The sequence below is a fragment of the Capsicum annuum genome, chromosome 10 (genome assembly GCF_002878395.1).
Source record: "Capsicum annuum cultivar UCD-10X-F1 chromosome 10, UCD10Xv1.1, whole genome shotgun sequence".
NCBI lineage: Eukaryota > Viridiplantae > Streptophyta > Magnoliopsida > Solanales > Solanaceae > Capsicum > Capsicum annuum.
The window spans coordinates 133,284,122-133,299,381 of record NC_061120.1 but is presented as its reverse complement, the minus strand read 5'-3'; positions in this window follow the sequence as shown (position 1 = coordinate 133,299,381).

Here is a 15,260-nt window from a genome sequence, read left to right as displayed (position 1 = left end):
ATGTGGAAAAACAACATTTATCAAACAAGCACTAAAATTTTCAACGAAGTAACAAATTATCAAAATGGTTCAACAGAAGATTCAATATCAATAGGACATCTGAAAAAATAAATTGATTGTGTTATACATCTAAAAGTTGTGGCAAGACCACACATATGTCAAACAAGCAATCAACTTTTCAAGAAAGCAACAAAACCCAAAAGGGTAAAACAAAAACTTCAGAATCATGATGAAGGGTCATCTAAAAATAATCTGGTGGATACCTAAGAGAGCTCTAGACCAAAATAAGTCATGCTTTAAATCAATTTACAAAAGTAGTATGTTGTTTTGAAAATTTACCAAAATAGTATAAACGTTCCCAATAACGTATTGTGTTTTAAAAAAAGTTAACGGACCAAACAAAACTGTTGTTAGACGTTAGAATAGAAAATGTTACTGTCAGTAACATTTTTGACATAAAACATTACTATGAGTTATGAAACTCTGCAGCTCTGCCACATCAGAATCTTTGTACAAATATGAAACTAAATTCGTTACTAACAATAACGTTTTAGCTGTAAAACGTTACTCTGAATAATGATTCTATCAAATCAACTCCCACCAGCTTTTCCGAACGAAATTTCGCATTAAAATCGTAATCAACAATTAGATTTTAAGACAAAAACGTTACTGTGAGTAATGTTTCTATCGAATCAAATCACGAACTTGCAAAGTAGGAATCTTGTTGGTTGATTTCTCAATAAAACGTTATTGCCAATAATGTGTTAGGACAACAGATTATTATAAAAGATGGTATGTATAGAATGTTCAACACATTTTTACAATTTTAACCAATGCCTTTACTTATGTGCTTCATTCTGGAAACAACATTTACAAATTTTTAATAGGTATGGCTAGCAAATATTTTGTAATGCATTAAAATTATTTTGATGTTTTAATAATTATAATACATGTCTTATTTTTGTGTATAGCAGAAAAATGGCTAATTTTGAAGAAAATATGATTGTTGCTTTTCATTGGGATGGTGAAATAATTTCTTAAATGAATGGATTCAGATACATCGAAGGTGCTAAAATGATTGTAGCATGTCTATTTCAACCAGCAACGTTGAACTAGTTGAAATGTTGCATGAAAAAATGAAGACAAACAGTGAAAATATTAAAATGGATATTTCTGAAAAATATCTATGCTCATTTCAAGGTAAAATTACTAGGTTCGTTGAATTTAAAATAGAGAATGGCCAGTCTTTGCTATAATTTCTTGTCATTCCTAAATTTTTTTTGAATAAAATTGATATAAATCTTTTGGAGATATATGTAAAGACTAGACCAACAAAAAAGGATAATCTATTTCAAATGAATGGTCAGCATATCTATCATATGAATTTGTTGGCTCAAAATTATGGATTTGTCATGCTCAATCAGACTCATTTTGCATATAGTGTAACCCCTAATATCCACCAATCACTTGATGCAAGCCCTAACGAACATAAGTATCGATCGATGAAACATTAAGTAATCATGGACACATTGAAAGTAGCCACGACAATATGAGATCAGGTGGGTGATCTTTATTTTTTTTTTGAAATTATAAGAAATCTTGTACATCACTACTTTACTAATTCATTATTTTTTCATAGAGAAGATGAGGCTAGCTTTGATTTTTTTAATGATGCACATGCTCAAATTTGTGATGAAAGTTTGGAGGAAGATGAACCTTCAGAAGATGATGGAGAAAGTGAAACTATAGAAAGTAAATTTGATGAAGATACCAGTGATAGTGAAGATTTACCTCAAAATGATATTAGTGTAAATCTTCATAATCAATTCGGTCAAAATGTGTCTGAAATACAAAATCGTGATATACCTTACTTTACAACATTAGAAAATGAAGAAGATATTTTTATCTCTACACGTGAATATGAGATGAAATATTGTTCTTTTTGATCTGAGGATGCCAAAAAATATTTAAAAAAAAAGAATGTATTTTAGCAGCAAAGATAGCTTGAAACGGGCTGTGATAATTTGGAGTTTCCGTAAAAATAAAGAATTCATAGCCGTAACATCAAGCAAGAAACTATGGATTGTCAGATGCAGGTTTCCCGAATTATGGACAAGCAGTTTCAAAGTAAAGTGGGAGACCAAAGTTACTAAAAATGTTAATTTTCAGTAAGACAAAAAATTACTAATTCATGGATAAAGGAGAGAAGTAAGTCAACCATAGTAGTTGCTTCTATACAAAAGTTCTATATGAAATAATCAAACTAGATTCTTTTCCAGTAAGCATTTTAGCATTAGATATAATACTTGCAACAACCTAATATCAATACACCACACAACACTTCCAAAAGGTTTTGCTCTTTCTTAAAATTCTATTATAGCACCTTCAAAAAGCTTTCTTTAACGTTCTTCCTGCACGTTTTCTGCCACTAGTTCCATACGTTACTGCACCTATAAGCAATAGGAAGAGTAAGCATCAAAGAAGTAGTTCTACCCATCATCCCACCACTGCAAGAACTTTTCCAACTCTATCACCCAACACACCAATAAAAGCTGATAAAATAACCATGAAATAAGTGAAAATTAACAATATGAAGGTCTTCACATTTTATATATATATGTAGTAGTCACACTATATATATACTAAAAATCTCATTCCTAAAATAGCAGAACCTGTCAGGCTTCACTTTAACACAGATTAAAAAACTCATACACAATACTTATACAGTACTAAAGGTCCTTGGTTAAGAGGTAAAACACTGCATTGAGATCAAATGTTCTTTCCAGTTAACCACACTCATAGTACTATAGTAGTAATAATTACCATTCATAGTACTTTCCAGTTTTGGATCTCGATATTTGCTTTAGGTAAAGCTAACACTTCATATTAAACTTGTCCACGAACCAAGCATAGTGTTAAAGTTGCACACATTATTATAGGACTGATTTTCTGCTTGGACACATATGATGTTCTTTTCAAATAAATATGGTGTTTGAGTTAGCTTGCACACATCTCGACTAATACAATAAAATATCGGCTATCTATCCATCATCCCACCAATGCAAGAGTTTTTCCACCAAAAGTTAAAGTTTGGGAGAAGAGATTATTTGACCTCACTAATTCTATTTAAGAATCTTATGTAACGACCCAAAATCTCATCCCGAGACATCACATGGTGCTTAAGGATACAAGTAGCCCCAAGCTAACCGTTTGAGCCTGCTACTAAGTTTAGAACTTAATGTAACGACAAATAGAGCAAAACAAAGGTACTGTTTTATCATATTCAACTGAAATAACAAAGGAATACTGTCTTAATAGCACAATACTGAAAAGTCTAAAACACCACTGATCATCTAGTCTGACAAAGCCTCTACTACTCAAACTAGAGAGCCATTGAGACAGACCCCAACTGACTTGAACTGATTTGAAAGCAATACTCAAAATACTATGAAAGCGGAAAAAGAGCTGCAGATATAGGTCCTAAAACCATGAGGACTCACCAAGGATAAAGATGTAGATGAGATGCTCGGAGATCACTGTCGCTGCTGAGATTGAGCACCTGAACCTACATTATGAGACAGTGTAACACACCGATATATATGTGGATCAGTACTTTGAGGATGTACTGAGTATATGGGTGTGTATGCAATAATTAAAAACAACCATATCTTCAATCTTTTAAAGAAATCATGCATGCTGATATAACTGACTCACATAGCTTAAATAACTCAAAAATATAAATCTCATAAATTACGAATAATGGAATGTATAGTATAAATCTCGTGAGTCAATACACTTGGTTCTGAAAATTTATATTTCTAGTCTCTTCTCAAAACATATAGACTAAGTAGTAAAGTTCTCACCTCTGTATCTGAAAGTTAAGACTGTAACTTGGAAACTGAAATCTCAAGTAAAACAATATTCGGATAAGCTTGTGAGCCTTTACACTCATTATCTAAAAATCTTTACTGACTAGGATATCTTCAACTTTAGGAAAAATACTCAAAAGCTATTTAATTACTTTAATTAGCAGGGAAAAATATTTTCTTTGAGGGAAAAATACTTTAAGAAACTACTCTGAAAATCTTACTATTAGGGAGGTTCTCTTAACTGACATAAACCATGCGAGCTACATGGAGTCCAATGTTTTCGTCCTCCTAAGGAAGAAATCTCACGTTGGGGGAAAGTGTCATACTCTTTTCAGGAAGTATAACCTCAACTTAGTGATCACTATCTTGGACTCAGGTTCATAAATCTCAATCCTACGGTGGCACGTAGTTTTGGGGTATGAAACCGTAGTAACTTACCCAACTCGATGCTAAATACTACTCCCTTTTAATTAGCTGTGCTCATCTCATGGAAATCCACATTTAATAATCTCATGGTTTATAATGAAACCAACTACAAAATCTGTAATCTTATTCAGTGAAGTGGATTTCAAAATTACTATGACTATCACGGTCAAAACTTTCTCAAAAATCTCAAAATACTCAAATCATGGGTGCTTATAGCACCAAGGTTCTTAAAATTACAATCTCAAGTAGGTCTTAATGACCCATAATTCAATCTCAAGTTAAGACGTATCAAAATTCATACTCGATATCATAAAGATACATAAATCATATAGAAATCTGGAAATTTTCGGCAATATGCATTATAATCTCAACATACTCAAGTACTTCAATTTCTAAAATATTGAAACCATCATAATCTCAAGAAATAATAACATAGGGTATAAACCCATACTTCAATTTCATAAGAAAATATGCAAAACCATATATCTTTGTAATTAAAATAACTTTTGGGCACAAGAACGAAAGGAGTGTCCTTATTGAAACCCCACATACCTTAGATTATGAATTTAGATGAACAAGCTTTCTTGAGACTTTTTTTCGTACTCTTAAGTAAGTGTTCTCGAAATTTTTAACTTGGAAACCTTGATTCTTAAATCAATTTGCAAAAACTATGGTGAAGAAGGAATTGGGTCTTTCTCTTGAGGGTTAATCTTGAAAGAAAACCCTACCTCTTGATGCTTTGGATGAATCTAAAGTTATATGCTTTATTTTGATATATCTAGGTGATAAAAAGGGTGGAAAAAGACCCAAAAATCCCTTCTAAAAATGACTTTAAAATGCTGAACTAGATCTGCGATGATCCATCGCTAGCTCGATAGTCCGTCGCTAGCTCAATAGTCCGTCTCTAGCTCGACGGTCCGTCTGCCTGACCATTACACCTGGGCCAAAACAGAGACTTACTACCTTAGTTACGATGGCTTGGGCGATGGTACATCGGCCTGACCGTCGCACTTGGGCCAGAACAAGGGCATACTACCTTAGTTGCGATATCTTGGGCGACGGTCCATCACTAGCTCGACGGTCTGTCAGCCTGACCATTGTACTTGGCCAGTGAATGATTTCTCTGCCTTGGTTGCAATGGTACATTGCTTGCACGACAGTCCGTTGCTTGGATGATGGTCCATCGCTTGTATGACGGTCCATCGGCCTGCCCGTCGCTCCTGGGCAGTTCGAACAGTTCTCTGTAAAACGTCCATATCTTTCTACTCCGACATTGAATTTTGGAGAAATGGGTATCGTTGGAAAGCTAATTCAATTTTTCATATGATAAAATGTCAAAATTAGGGAAATTATACATGATTTAAACACTACTCACTTTGAAAGTCATTCCTTAATCTTATAGAGATACAATTTAGGCTTAAGGAAAGTTAGGGGTATTACATATTAGTACTTTGCAAAATTTATACTTGCAAATTGTGATATTTTATGGTTCATGAGAAGGGTGTTCCTGCACCCAAATGTACATACAACTTTTTCCTCACGTATTCATTTAAATTTAGTATAAACTATATAAATGTGTTATTTAACTTGGTCTCAACGGACATGTATGACCTCCAACTTTTGGTGTACACTAGGCGTTGAAACTATCATGAAGTGTATGTTGCTCTGTAATTGCCAGTAAGTTGTTCAACTGTGTAGCAGTATTAAACTAGTTACATTCACTCATAAAAAAAAATAATGTAGTATAAAGCTATGCAAAGAATTTTGCCAGTTGTCCAGTGATATTATACAATCCAAGTAGGGAAATCAATATTCCGAATAAACAAAAACAACAACATACCAAGTATAATTTTCAAAACTCTTCAAGAATTATAGATTAGAAGTTTAAAACTCTTCAAGGATCTACTTTGTCAAAAACTCTTCAGGGATCCAAGTTTATACCTTTGTTTTCTCATTATCTTCACTTTTGGTGCTAACTTGTTTAGTAAGATCCTTGTGTTGGTACTTTAACTTCAATTTTTATCTTATTATCAAGACAAAACTAAAAGAAAAAAATCTAACTTCACTTGCCTACCTCTCCACCCTAGATGGAATGAGCAATTGGAGATTAGAACATTTAATCTGATCTTATATGCTGAAATCAGTTAGAGTTGCACTTACTAATATGTGATCTAAAAAAGCAGCCTGATTTGGTGTTTAGATAAAATAAAATGATGACATATCTATTGTAATCACACAAGTCAAGGAATGCACCTTTCTTGGTTATCTTAATCATATTTTACATTTGCTTCCTTTTCATAGGTGGTCAAGGACGTTGAGCATGGCTGAAGAATTACGTGAGCTTCAGTTGGAGCTAATGTAATACCCCATATTTTCGTGCTAGAATTCTAACCGTCATTCCTGCTCATCTAAGCTCTAATCCAAGTGATTCTCATGTGAATACAAGTTGCATGATCATTATCCTAGTTTATGGAGTAGTTTAGAGGTGGAAAATGTTTATAGCAATGACATAGAATAAGGTTGAGCTAAGACCAATTGATTCATCCAAAGTTTGACATTCGATTCTACAAGGATCAACTTCAAACATGTATATCTATTAATATACATGAAATTTTTCATCCCAAGACCTATCAAATTGTATATAATTAAATTAGCTTTCCAATGATACCAATTTCACAAAAATCCGATACTCGAGCGAAGAGTTATGCCCATTTTCGTGAGAGGCAGTAAGAGTGTGTGATGGGCAATGCGCTGCCCAATCAAATGTGTGCGATTGGGAGTGTGAGACATACTTAAATATCTTCCATAAGGTGTGTGACGCACACCTTAAGGTCTGCCATGGGTTGTGCGCCGCATGCCTTACTTCCAAGTTTACTTTCTCTCAAAATCACCAAGACCATTCATTAGGGTTTCAACCTAAAAATTCAAATATCTCAAGATTCAACCATGAGTTTTCAATAATTCTTCGAGATTTGGAATCCCCATTCTGAGGTCTACAAGAAACCCACATTATTTTCACGAATAGAGTCCCAAGGTCAAGAGTTCATTCAAAGCTTCAAGTTTAAGGTATGTGAGATTTTTCAACAAGAACACCCTTTCATTCTTGTGCCCAAATTGATTTTTCTTTTATGAATATACATGATTTTACATGTTTTGATATGAATTTGAAGCATGAATTTATATTCTATATGGTTTTACATGAGATTATGATACTCTCTATGTTTTGGAAGTTGAATTGAATGAGAATGATGACATTTTTGTACATAAAGCTGAATTTTCCAGATTTTAAAGTAAGTTATATATATATTTATGATGAAAAGCATGAATCTTGAGAAAATTTAATATGATTTTGATGTATGAGACCTTGAGTCCTAATTGGGATTGTACTTTGAGAAATTATGTGCTATAAGAACAATGAGATTTGAATCTCAAAGATAATTTTCTTTACCAAGATGTATGATTATAAAGCTGAAATTTTAAGTTTTAAGTGATTATTTTTGTGCTTATGTCATAAAGTATGAAACTTTGGAAGGTTTTATGGTGATAATGATGTATGAGTTTTTGGAACCCTATTTGAGATTATTATTTTGAGAAAATCATGTGTTATAAACACCTTGAGTTTAAATGATTTGAGACGATAAAGAAGCTTTGACCTTTTGGTCATAAAAAGGATTATTTTTGAAACTGAGATGAGAAAATAAATCCACTTTTATTGATTTATTATGAAAGGGATAGCATAATGGCTCCCATTGTGAATTGTTGAAATATTTATTAGTGAATTTTCTTTTGAAAAGATTTGAGCTAAGTCTGGGAGTAGTCTTTAGCACCGAGCGGGAGGTATAGCAGGATTGATACTTTCCTAGAACTACGTGCCCCCATAGGTTATGAGCCTGAGGCTGATTTATATATAGTGATCACTAGTGAATAAAAGATTAAGGTCCTACTCCGATGTCAAGGATAGGACAGCTTTCCCCAACGTGGGTTGGACGTTGGACTCCATGTAGCTCACATGGTTTATGTCGGTTATGAGAGACTCCCAATGTGTGTGTGTGTATTCTCCTACCTAATATGAAAAGTTTTATTCTTCTATATAAGATGAAAACATATTTGTTTGAAAGACTGAGTTTGAGAAAGTCATTGTTTTTGAAAGATTTAATGAACATATATTCCAAAGAGAACTGTTAGAAGATTTGATTGCTTTGATGATTTGGAATCGAGATGGAAGTGAATTGAGGTTTATTATGATGACTCACATCTTTAACCCGATATATTTTACTCTGTTATGATTATGATGATTTTAATTCGAGCTAAGTGATTCATTTATATCAGCATGCATAATTTTATAAACTGTGATGATATTAAGATATTATTTTATATATGCATTGCACCCCTATATGCTTGGTACGTTTCCATGGTACTGACCCACATATTCGTATATGGGCTACATTTTCTTGGAATGTAGGTACAAGGTATAGTGTACATATTCAGATCCAGTCAGTTCGTGGCATCCAGTCAGCAGGTGATGAGTCCTTTTGATTCAAGGGCTTGAGTTAGTTATACAGTTTGAGAAGTTTTGTATTTTCTTTATCCATCAGTACTGAGTTGGGATAGTCGGGAGTCATGACCCAGCTACCTATAGTCAGTACTAGTAGAGGCTTCATAGATAGTCAGTAGAAGTTGATGTATTCCATTTCAGTTTTGATTGTAAAAGCAGAGTTGTAATCTTGTAAATTTAGTTTTGTATCTATCATATTCAGAAAAGAGTTATTTTCCACAGATTTTTATAGATTTATACTTTTTATTTAGTTGCTTATGAGTTATGCCAGTAGAAGGGTTAGCTTGGGGTCACTTATGATCCTAAGCACCATGTGACGTCTCGGGACTCGATTTCAGGGCATTACAAACTTGGTATCAGAGCACAAAGTTCAAGTATCCTAGGGTGTCTATGAAGCCGTGTCTAGTAAATTCTTACGAAATGGTATGGAGGCGTCTGTACTTTTCTTTGAGAGGCTACAAGGCATTTAGGAAATGTCTCCATTCTTTCAAGTCTTAAATCATGCTATTGAAAAGTTCTCCAAAAAACTTATACAGATTCTCATTTTACTCTAGTCAAGCCATCTCTGCCTTATTTCTAAGGTATCAGAAATAGTTGAGCTTAATTCTCCATAAATAGTTATGGAATTGTAAGAGAGCTATAAAAGTATCCTATCAGTACTTTTGAGTTTCAAAACTGAAGTTCTTTATCAGGCCTATAGAAATCGTGCACTAAGTCCGAGTTAGATATGCTTTCAAATTTCTCCTCAAAATCCATAATGATAATCTATACTTCTCTATCTATGTACTGTTCTTGAGGTAATATGTTCGGCAAGTTCCAATTTCCTCCCTAGATAATGCTTTTATATTTGCTGGCAAAAGTTTCAGAAGTTTCATAAAGTGGCTTGAGAGGAGCCTTCTAGTGTGTTATAAGTCCTTCAAATTTAAGTTATGCCCTCATTCTTATGAGTTATTTAATTAAGACAGAGTAAGGTGTATTCTTAGATCATTGGATATTGTGTGTCAAGTTTTTATCTCTTGTATTATGTAATCTTGTTATCATTATGTTTGTGAAAAATCAAAGTCTAGTGAAGCTGTGTGAGGCTTATTTCGATTCACTAGGATAGTTTCTTTATTATTCATCTAATTTTCTCGTTCAAAATACAAAACCAAAGTCTAGTAAAGCCATGTGAGGTCTATTTCGATTCACTAGCAACTTGTTATTTATCTTATTATTCTGGTGTTAGTTGAAAGTGTGGGTTTCTGTGTAGTGACAGAAGTAGTAATGTTTAGTTGAAAGTCGTATGTTAGTTGAACTTGTGGGTTTAGAAGTGTAGTGGCAAGAATGGTGGTAAGGGCGATTTATTGAATATGTATAGCTGAATTTTTGCTTATGATTGAATTAGTAATGAAGTGATATACCCTTGTTTGTTAGTTTATTGAAGCTAGAGAAGGAGATTATTAGTTAAGGTGGATTGTTGTTTACTTGAAGTATGCAAAGAGTTATTGATGGTATTTGTTGTGCTAGGAAAGTATAGGTTTTGATGGAAGTACTTGGTGGTTGAGTATTGTTAATTTAGACTTTCCTGAGATTGCAAGAGGAAGTTTAGTTAAAATTTATAGAGCTATGAAAGTAATTTAGGTGTGAAGATGGGTAAATAGTAATGATGTGAAGAAGGAGGATGTGTTAACAAATTATGAATAAGATAGGCCATATGATTATGATCGATTGTCATTGTGTACTAGTTTTTCTTAATGCTATGTTCTATAGTTTTGAAGTGAAAATTGTGTGTGAGATTGGGTTGTAAATTATGTTTAGTTCTAGACATTAAGTTTGAATAGTTGATGGTTCGGTTGTTGATGCTAGTTATATGGAGGTGATCTAGTAGGCCTGAACAGTGTATGCAAGAGTATAAGATCATGTGTTCGTAATTAAGTATGGTGTAGAGGTGTGCCCAAGGTGCTATGGGGCTGCATTATTTTTTTGAAGATTATTGCATATTGTGTGGTTAGTAGTAACGTTGAGTTGCTAGGTGGAGAAAGGCTAGTTAGATAATTTATGTTGTTCTTGATAGCTAAGTTAAGGAGTTATGATTGAAGATGTTGAGTCTTTTTAGTATGATTTTATTCTCATGGTTTGGTAAAAATATAAGTATAGAAGTATGATCTTGGTAGGCTATGATTATGTGATTAGAGATGTAGATATGGTCGCAAATGAGAGTGTAAGTCTTTGATGATGATTATTGAAGCTAGGAATTAAGGATGGCATATGGATGGGTTGTTCAAGAATGAAGTCGGTAAGTTTGAAATTAGTTTATTCTTGTGAGTTTAGCATTTATTTGTAGATCTTAGAATGATAAAATTATGGCTTTAATCTTGAGAATATGTGGAGTATGCCTTTAGGGGTATTTGCCTTAAAGTTATATGTAGTTTTAATGATAGGCTTGAATGTCATGTTGGGTGTAAGATGATGTATGCAATATGCACTAGTGAATCCATATCAAGAGTTTTAAATTAGTCATTGAAGTGGTAAGGCATGTTATGCTTAGGGTGTGAGCTCTAAGAAGATATAGAATATTGAACCTTGTAGTTTAGACTAGTATTGTGGTTTGTCATGTTGTATCTTGTGATTTAGTGTTAGGCTTGATCATGGTGAGAGAACTTAGTTTAGTTTAGACTGTAGTAGAAAGATTTTGCAGTGCTAATATGAGAATTATAAGTTGAATCAAATGAGTATGGTATTTAAGTGGAATAGTAGAGTTAAGAGAGCATTTGAGAAGTGACGCTAAGCTTGAAAGTAAGAAGTTGCGTTGCCTACGGCCTACAAATCCTATCCTAGTTTATGAGTTATATAATTATATTCCATGCTATAGAGTTATATCAATGTTGTAATTCCTTAGTCAAATTTCTTGTTCAGAGCATGCCCAAAATTCTTTGCTCCCTAATGTCAATAGAATTTCGTAGAAAAGTGCTAAAGAAATACTCCATTTGAGTATGGGTAGTCAGTATGATCCAGTCCATATAGCCTGTAATCTAGTTCAGCAAGCAAGGAGATAAGCTCCTATAGATTCTTAATTTTCAGATAGTCTTACTATCCGCAGTCTTATACGTATGTACATTCCAAGAGGCAATGTGTTTGTGTCCAATTAAATTATGAATTCAGCTCAGTTCATGCATCAGTTTCAGTTTCAGATACTAAGTCATGATTCAGTTCGTAAGTATCCTGTGTAGTATCACAGTCTCTTCCTAGTATTTTCATCAAATTATTATCATTTGAGGACGAACGATCCCAAGAGAGGGATGTTGTAATACCTCGAGTTTTCATGTCATAAACCTCTCATCCTTTCTCATGAGATCAGATCCAGTGCAAAGTAATGGTTACTCATAAGTTGACACTCTCATTTCTATCTTAGCCATATAGTTATTTTTCTTGAGGATTCATGCACTTGCATACTAGTTCAGTAGCTCATTATTCTTGAGATCCAGTGATTTAGTTCTATCAGTTGCACATGATAGCTTGAAGACTAATATTCCTCTGTGTTTCAGGTTAATTATCCACATTCGAGGACGAATGTTCCTAAGGGGGAGATAATGTAATACCCCATATTTTCGTACTAGAATTCTAATCGTCATTCCTGCGCGTCTAAGCTCTAATCAAAGTGATTATTATGTGAATACAAGTTTCATGATCATTATCCTAGTCTATGGAGTAGTTTAGAGGTGGAAAATATTTATAGCAATGACATAGAACAAGGTTGAGCTAAGACCAATTGATTCATCCAAAGTTTGACATTCGATTCTACAAGGGTCAAATTCAAACATGTATATCTCTTAATATACATAGAATTTTTCATCCCAAGACCTATCAAATTGTATATAATTGAATTAGCTTTCCAACGATACCAATTTCGCAAAAATTTGATACCCGAGCGAAGAGTTATGCCCATTTTCATGAGAGGCAGTAAGGGTGTGCGATGGGCAATGCGCTGTCCAATCAAATGTGTGCGATTGGGAGTATGAGGCATACTTAAATGTCTACCATAAGGTGTGCGATGCACACCTTAAGGTCTGCCATGGGTTGTGCGCCGCATACCTCACTTCCAAGTGCCAAAAACACCCCTATATATGTCTATAACACGGGATTAAACTTCCACAACATCAAAATAAGTTTACTTTCTCTCAAAATCACCAAGAACATGCATTAGGGTTTCAACCTAAAAATTCAAATATCTCAAGATTCAACCACGAGTTTTCAATAATTCTTCAAGATTCGGAATCCCCATTCCGAGGGCTACAAGAAACCCTCATTATTTTCACGAATAGAGTCCCAAGGTCAAGAGTTCATTCAAAGCTTCAAGTTTAAGGTATGTGGGATTTTTCAACAAGAACACCCTTTCGTTCTTGTGCCCAAATTGATTTTTCTTTTATGAATATACATGATTTTACATGTTTTGATATGAATTTGAAGCATGAATTTATACCCTATATAGTTTTACATGAGGTTATGATACTCTCTATGTTTTGAAAGTTGAATTGAATAAGAATGATGACATTTTTGTACATAAAGCTGAATTTTCCAGATTTTAAAGTAAGTTATATATATTTATGATGAAAAGCATAAATCTTGAGAAAATTTAATATGATTTTGATGTATGAGACCTTAAGTCCTAATTGGGATTGTACTTTGAGAAATTATGTGCTATAAGCACAATGAGATTTGAATCCCAAAGCTAATTTTCTTTGCCAAGATTGTAACGCCCCTCATTTTGGGCTACAATATAGACCATGATTCTGATGTGTTGATAAATCTCGAAGCCATAAATCCTATGCCAATACGGCATGTTAATTATTTGTGTAGCATGTGAATCCATTCAAGCTTGAATTTAGACCATAGGGGTCATTTGACTCAAGGACGAGTTGAAAACTACTTCGACCGATTAAGCTTAAGTAGATATTATAATTTGTGTCAACTTCTATCGATCATGACTCTTTGTATATTACGAATTAGAAAGCCTACTATGTGTAAATGATAGGTTTCCGAGTTAGCTTTCCAACGATATCAATTTTGCTAAAATCTGACACTCGAGCAAGAAGTTATGACCTTTCAAAGTAATATACGTCGCCTAACCAATCGTACATGGCCACTGGAAAGCATAGGCGATAGCCTAGGCGGAGCCTATGTAAACATAGGTGATGGCATAGGCGCCGCTTATGTAAATGTTTCAAGTTACTTAAACACTCCATTTTTGGGATAAAATGGTCCTTTTTCACCCTTACTTAGCCCTAAATATGAGCCCTAAACATGAAATTCAGTTCCAAAGACCTCAAAATATACCTTCATTCATCAAAAGTGCTCAAGGATTCTCCCTAATAAAAAAACCCAAGCAACTCAAGATTCAACCAGAGGTTTTAGAAACTAATTGTATATTTGGAATCTCCAGAACGTAGGCTTCAAGAAGCACCTATAATCTTTGCATATAGAGGTACGTGGGGTTATCTCAAAAATCTCATGGGCTTTACGAATTTATGTTTTCAAAATGGGGATTTTGAAATTACGAATATGATTATGTTTTAAACATTTTATGATATTGATTTGGTCTTTAGGCCTAATTCCAATGTGATTTGATATATTATAAATGGATATACATGTGTTTCATAATGATGATAAATTGAGAGCATGATTTACATGAAACCCCTCTCTTGATATAATATTGTTTAAATTTTCACATGATATGAATCATTTGAAATTATCTTGAAATGCATGTCATGAAATGTCTTAAAAATTTCATGATTTGGATATGGTTTTGACTTTCAAAGAGAGGGTTGTTTTGTTCATGTTGAAATATGTTGCATATGATGATTGAATGAAGAGAATGATATGATACTGATGACTTGCAAGTCGGGTATGACGATACCCTACAGAGTATGACATGTGATTGATTTGAACAAAGTTTGAATGCATTGATTTTTATGAGAAATATGGATGCCCAAATAAGGTGTTCAAGTGAAAGGGCTCATCGCTAGAAACTGTAGTTGCCGATGCGTGTCACATGATATTGTATCTTACATGGAAGGATAATAAAATAATTGGAACATCTCATATGGGGGGACTCCCTGCGGTGTACTCACATGGGGGGTATACCGGCTCCAAATCCTGGCGGCTACTTGGATTAGAGGCTTGGCCGCCGAGCACCAAAGAAGGATTCCATATAGCCGTGGAATTACAATTGTAAGGTATTCCACCTAGCTCAATCGTATTACATTGGTATTGAAAACTATTACATTATGCTCATGTGTTTTCAAATAATTTGATATGTAACTGCTTTATAATGGCTCTCACCAATATTATGTAAAAATATTATATTTCTGTTTTGATTTCTCTGTATACCAGTACTTTTGTATTGACCCCCTCCCCTCCCAGGTTTGGAGGAA